This window comes from Gekko japonicus, unplaced genomic scaffold (assembly GCF_001447785.1).
Source record: "Gekko japonicus isolate JY-2015 unplaced genomic scaffold, Gekko_japonicus_V1.1 scaffold3163, whole genome shotgun sequence".
Taxonomy (NCBI): Eukaryota; Metazoa; Chordata; class Lepidosauria; order Squamata; family Gekkonidae; genus Gekko; species Gekko japonicus.
In genome coordinates, this window is record NW_015167631.1 from 169670 (window position 1) to 176534 (window position 6865).

The 6865-nt window shown below is 46.3% G+C and overlaps 1 pseudogene; it reads left to right on the plus strand.

Annotated features, from left to right (window-relative positions):
* Positions 1 to 5313, plus strand: part of LOC107112861 — a 55392-nt pseudogene extending 50079 nt beyond the window's left edge.
* Positions 5314 to 6865: the final 1552 nt, after the last annotated feature.

Here is a 6865-nt window from a genome sequence, read left to right on the forward strand (position 1 = left end):
ATTGCAAGGTTTTGCCCTTAAGAACTACCGAATCACGAACTTTGTACCTATGATGTTGTCTGCTAACAATATCAGACCTACAAGAGGAAAGCCTTCTATATAACAGGCTTTTCTAACATCCTAATAAAATATGACTTAAAAGAGAAATCCATAAAACCAGGGAAAAATATGAATCTGAATAATCAAAGAGAAAAAAACCTATATAAAAAAATCTTTATATTCCCATTCATACTACCCCCATATGGTACTCCGCCCCACCCCGATTACTTGCCTGTTGTGTGTTTCTGGAGGGTCAGTCGATCTGGCTCGGAATTACTGAATTTGTGGGCACATAGAAATGAATAATCAAAGAGAAAAAAACCTATATAAAAAAATCTTTATATTCCCATTCATACTACCCCCATATGGTACTCCGTCCCACCCCGATTACTTGCCTGTTGTGTGTTTCTGGAGGGTCAGTCGATCTGGCTCGGAATTACTGAATTTGTGGGCACATAGAAAAGAGGTCTAATTTTGTGGGTTTTTCTCCCCTGATAAACAGGACCTCTGATTGCCAAACCTGACCTCATATCCCGGCTGGAAGAAGAAGGGCCGTTTCTCCTGGGCTCTGACGAAGAGGAGGGATGGGCAGGTAGGGGCGGAAGATCTTTCTCTTGGAACTGGGTGGCCCCGGTCACACGGAGAATTAGCCACGTGACAGGGATGGCTGCCATGCAGAGTTTACGGGCGCGATCACACGTGAACATCCGGCAAGTGTCCCGCACCCGTAGGCAACCCGTGGCGCCTTGCCAAAAACGAGGCGTTAAAAGATACTAGGGAGAGTGCAGTATTTTCTGGGAAGTGCACGGTGCAGGTGGGTATCTGATCGCGGAAGCGCCGGTATCCCATGACATCCGGTGCCTGTCCGGGTGCCACCGGATGTTTTTTTGGAAGCCTCCGTGGTATGCACACAAACACGCATGCGCACGAACGCAGTACTGCTGCGTTGCCACGCTTCACCATCACCGTGTGATCAGTGGCTGACGGCCTGAGCACGGAGCCCTGGGGAAACATGGGATCGTTATACCGCGCTTCATTTTGCTCCAGAGCAAAAAGCCTCACTCCCTCCCCCCCCGGATTATCTCGCTTGTGTGACCGGGGCCAGTGTTGCCCGAGCTTCATTGGAATGGCTGGTGTCTGTGGCCTTGTTTATCCTCACCGTTCGAGTTTCCCCCCAAAAGTGCTTGGATGAATTGTGGATGCTGAAATGGTGCCTGTAGATCTTCAGACCAGGACATGAGGCAGTTTTCCTAGCATTATTGTCTACGCCACTTTGGTGTCGTGATTAAGTGCACGGACTCTAATCTGGGAGAACCGGGTTTGATTCCCCACTCCTCCACTTGCACCTGCTGATGCGACCTTGGGTCAGTCACAAGCTCTGGCACAGCTGTCCTTGAAAAAGAGCAGTTTGTGTCAGAGTTCTCTCAGCCCCACTCCACTCACAGGATGTTTGTTGTGGGGAGGAGAAGGGAAAGGAGTTTGTAAGCCGCTCTGAGACTCCCAAGTGAAGGGCGGGGTATAAATCCAATCTCTTCTGATGTGACCAAAGCACGATAGCCTCAGTTGATTCATTTTAGCTTCTAGGAAGAGTTCAGGCTCGATTTGGTCTAGATCCCACTTATTTGCCTTTTTTGGCAGTCCACGGTATCCTCAAATGTCTCCTCCAACACCACATTTCAATGAATCTGATTTCTTCTTGCCAGCTTTCTTCGTTGCCCAACTTTCTCACCCATACATAGTAATGAGGAACGCTGTGGCATGAATTCTCTTGATATTGGTTGGCAGCAACACGTTTTTACTCTTAAGGTTCTCTTCTGACACCTCCATGGCTGGCCTTCCCAATTTCAGTCTCTTTCTGATTCCTTGGGTGCTGTCTCCCTTTTGGTGGATGGCGGAGCCAGAGAGTAGCTAAATTGGCTCATGACCTGATCTCATGGTCTTTTTTTCCCTGTTCATTTTTTGCAGTGTATTCATGCCAAATGTGGTACAATGACGAAGAACGAGGGATTTACTTCATTCCTCCTGTCCTTAGTGGAAGGCGTTGAGGAACTGCCCTCTTCCCCAACTCTTTCCCTCGCCATTCCTTTTACAGCTGGAGTTTACTCTCTGCTGCCCCATCTGGCTTGAATTAGACTTGCAGTCTGTCGGCTGGCAACCACACCGTAAAAGAATCAGCCCTCGGGGCCGGCTGTGGAGGGGTGCCGGTCAGCAATATCGCCCTCCCAACCTCTGCACTGCCACCATCCCTAGCCTACTTGCCCACTGAGACATCTGAGGCAGGCTTACGAAGTACTTACTGTGATTCGGCGGGGGACACATATGTCTTGTCTAATGTTCCCGCTAAGCTGTGGAGTCTTGTGAGCAAAAATCCTACTTTGTGAGCTGCTGGCATTCAAGTTGTGAGCCAGTGATTTGACTACTGCATCAGTCCGTTTGCTCTGGAGCCGTCCTTCCTGAGCCGAGACAAAAATGTGTGAGCCGTAGGCTAAAAAACTGTGAGCTAACTCACACTAACTCACCTTAGAGGGAACACTGGTCTTGTCAGGAACATTCCCGCGCGGCAAACAAATGCACCGCACTGTGCCGTTGCCCAGACGTGACGCCAGCATCCTGGGCACGTAGCTGGGCTATGCTCTGGCAATCGAGATGGAAACTCGAGTCTCCAGCTCCATTGCCAGAGCGTCGCCCAGCTACGTGCCCAGCGTGCTGCCATCACATCTGGGCGATGGCACGGTGCAGCGGGGATGTGTTCCACCGAGGGATGTTCCGGCCAGGAACCATGGGTCCCCTGCCGATTCGAAGGTAGGTACTTGGTAACCCTAATCTGAGCATAGGGAAACTCAAAAAAAGGGGGGGGGAATCCCTTGCCTCTTTCTTTAGATCTAAAACTAATTTTCTGCCTCCTAAGCATGTCTGTTCTGCCCCTAAGCAATGCTCCCTCTAAGCTGTGGAGTCTTGTGAGCACAAATTCTACATTGTGAGCTACTGGCATTAAAGCTGTGAGCTAGCGATTTGGCTGCTGCATAAATTAGCTTGCTCCGGAGCCCTCCTTCCCGAGCTAAGACAAAAATGTGTGAGCCGGAGGCTAAAGAACTGTGATCTAGCTCACACTCACTCAGCTTAGAGGGAACACTGCCCCTGAGCAGTTCTCCTCTGTTCTGATCTAGCCGATTGCAAAGTGCATAGGTACCTCTGCATCCTGAGTTCCGTTTCTGCAACAAGCCTCCCACCCGCTGACTGGGATATAAAGACTGAGAGATCTCCACCCTGAGTCAAGTAGGACGAAGGGAGCCTTGACTCCAAAAGATTAGTTTTTAGGTGCCACTGTACTCAGAATTAGGTATTTGGGGAAAGGGTCATATCATCACACTAGAGTTTCCCTTTCTTTCAGCAGGAGATGTGGCAGTCAGCAAATGAAGCAAAAGAACACCGATGGATGGAAAAAGAGGAGACGTGTTCCAGTGTGAAAGGGAAGTTTGAATATTTGGATGCACCAAGAAAGGAGGAGGGGAAACACCCATCTAAAGGGAGGAACAATTCCGGTGTTTTACAGGGCGATAACTCTCTGCGGGAAAACATATGTCAAGGAGACAACATGAATGAGCACACTGTCAGCAAGGAAAATGTCACTGAAATTTCAGTTATTGATATTCAACGAAGGATGTGTAAAACTAAGAAGATATATAAATGCCTGGAGTGTGGAAAAAGCTTCAAGACTAGTAAAGAACTTACTTCCCATCAAAGAATTCACACTGGCGAGAAACCATATAAATGCCTTGTGTGTGGGAAAAGCTTCAGTCATAGTTCCAGTTGTACTTCCCATCAAAGAATTCACACAGGAGAGAAACCATATAAATGCCTGGAGTGTGGGGAAAGCTTCAGTTGGAGTTCAACCCTTCGTGTTCATCAGAAAATTCATACAGGGGAGAAACCATATAAATGCCTGGAGTGTGGGAAAAGCTTCAGTCGGAGTTCACACCTTCGTGTTCATCAGAAAATCCATACAAGGGAGAAACCATACAAATGCCTGGAGTGTGGGAAAGGCTTCAATGAGAGTGGAAAACTTACTTCCCATCAAAGAACTCACACAGGGGAGAAACCATACAAATGCCTGGAGTGTGGGAAAAGCTTCCGTTGGAGTCAACCAGAGTTCAGTTCTTACTTCCCATCGAAGAATTCACAAAGGGGAGAAACCTTACAAATGCCTGGAGTGTGGAAAAAGCTTCAGTTGCAGATCAAAACTCAGTATCCATCAGAAAATTCACACAGGGGAGAAACCATATAAATGCCTGGAATGTGGTAAAGGCTTCAGTCAGAGTTCAAACCTTCGTGTTCATAAGAAAACTCACACAGGGGAGAAACCATATAAATGCCTAGAGTGTGGGAAAAGCTTCAGGCAGAGCTCATGCCTTACTTCTCACCGAAGGACGCACACAGGGGAGAAACCATATAAATGCCTAGAGTGTGGGAAAAGCTTCCGTTCCAATGGAAGCCTTACTTCCCATCAAAGAATACACAAGGGGGAGAAACCATATAAATGCCTGCAGTGTGGAAAAAGCTTCACTCGCAGTTCACATCTTAGTGTCCATCACAAAGTTCACACTGGGGAGAAACCATATAAATGCCCAGAGTGTGGGAAAAGCTTCAGTCAGAGCGCGTACCTTATTTCCCACCGAAGAATTCATACAGGGGAGAAACCATACAAATGCTTGGAGTGTGGGAAAAGCTTCAGTCAGCGTGTGTACCTTATTTCCCATCGCAGAATTCACACAGGAGAGAAACCATACAAATGCCTGGAGTGTGGGAAAAGCTTCAATCAAAGTTCCATTCTTACTTCCCATCGAAGAATTCACAAAGGGGAGAAACCATATGAATGCCTGCAGTGTGGGAGAAGGTTCAGTCAGAGCGCGTACCTTACTTCCCACCGAAGGACACATACAGGGGAGAGGAAATATAAATGCCTGGATTGTGGGAAAAGCTTTGCTCACAGTAACACTCTTACTTCCCATCGAAGAATTCACACAGGGGAGAAACCATACAAATGCCTGGAATGTGGAAAAAGCTTCAGTCAGAGTTCACACCTAAATGGTCATCAGAAAATTCACACAAAAGAGAAACCATTTAAATGTGTGGATCGTGGAAAAAGCTTCAGAAAGAGTTACAGTCTTACTTTGCATCAAAGAATTAATGCAGGGGAGAAACCATAGAAATGTCTGCAGTATGGGAAAAGGTTCCATCAGAGGGCACACCTTATTTCCCACCGAAGGATGCGCAGTAGAGAGAAAATATGTTGCTTATTCATGATTTTAATTATATTTATGAGTGTTGATGCATTATGTAGTTTCATAACCTCTGTAGATATATTGCTCAGGAATTGCGAATAACTGCTGTCTTGAGTCTTATAACCTTGGTTTGAGAATTTAATGGCAGTTACTAGGATGTATTCTAGTCCATGAAGTATAGTTACTGGTTTGCACAATTGCTTTAGGATCCAAGTGTTTTATTTGGAAGACAATCACATGTTCAAGGTCAAAAGTCACCAGTGGAGACTTCCAGAAAGCTTTTGATAAAGCTCCTCATCAAAGGCTCCTAAGTAAGCTCAATAAAATGGGATAAAAGGACAAGTCCTTTTGTGGATCAAAAATTGTCTAATTAGTAGAAAACAGAGAGTGAGTATAAATGGGCAGTTCTTTCAGTGGAGGGGGGTAAGCAGTGGGGTACCGCAGGGATCAGTACTTTGTCCAATGCTTTTTAACTTGTTCATTAATGATTTGGAGTTGGAAGTAAGCAGTGAAGTGGTTAAATTTGTGGATGATACAAAGTTGTTCAGGGTGGTGAAAACCAGTGAAGATTGTGAGGCACTCCAAAGGGATCTGTCAAAGATGGGCAAGTGGGCATCAACATGGCAAATGGGGTTCAATGTGGCCAAGTGCAAGGTGATGCACATTGGAGCCAAAAATCCTAAATATAAATACACATTGATGGGGTCTGAACTGGCAGAGACTGAGCAAGAGAGAGATCTTGGAGTTGTAGTAGATAACTCACTGAAAATGTCGAGACAGTGTGTGACTGCAATAAAGAAGGCCAATGCTATGCTGGGGATTATTAGGAAGGGTATTGAAAACAGATCAGCCAATATAATAATGCCCCTATATAAATCAATGGTAAGACCTCATTTGGAATACTGTGTGCAATTCTGGTCACCACACCTTAAAAAGGATATTATAGCTTTGGAAAAAGTGCAGAAAAGGGCAACTCGAATGATAAAAGGGTTGGAACACTTTCCCTATGAGGAAAGGTTAAAGCGCTTAGGGCTCTTTAGCTTGGAGAAAAGACGACTAAGGGGTGACATGATCGAGGTTTATAAGATTATGCATGGGAAAGAGCAGGTAAAGAAAGAGGTACTTTTCTCCCTTTCTCACAATACAAGAACTCGTGGGCACTCCATGAAACTGCAGAGCGGTCGGGTTAGAACGGATAAAAGGAAGTACTTCTTCACCCAAAGAGTGATTAACACATGGAATTCACTGCCACAGGAAGTGGTGGCAGCTACAAGCATGGACGGCTTCAAAAGGGAATTAGATAAGCATATGGAGCAGAGGTCCATCAGTGGCTATTAGCCACAAGGTATAGCTAGGGGCTCTGGGGCAAGTGATGCTCTGTCTTCTTGGTGCTTGGGGGGGGGGTCAACAGTGGGAGGGCTTCTAATGTCCTGGCCCCACTGCTGGACCTCCTGATGGCACTGGTATTTCTGGCCACTGTGTGACACAGAGTGTTGGACTGGATGGGCCTTTGGCCTGATCCAACATTGGCGTCTCTTATGTTC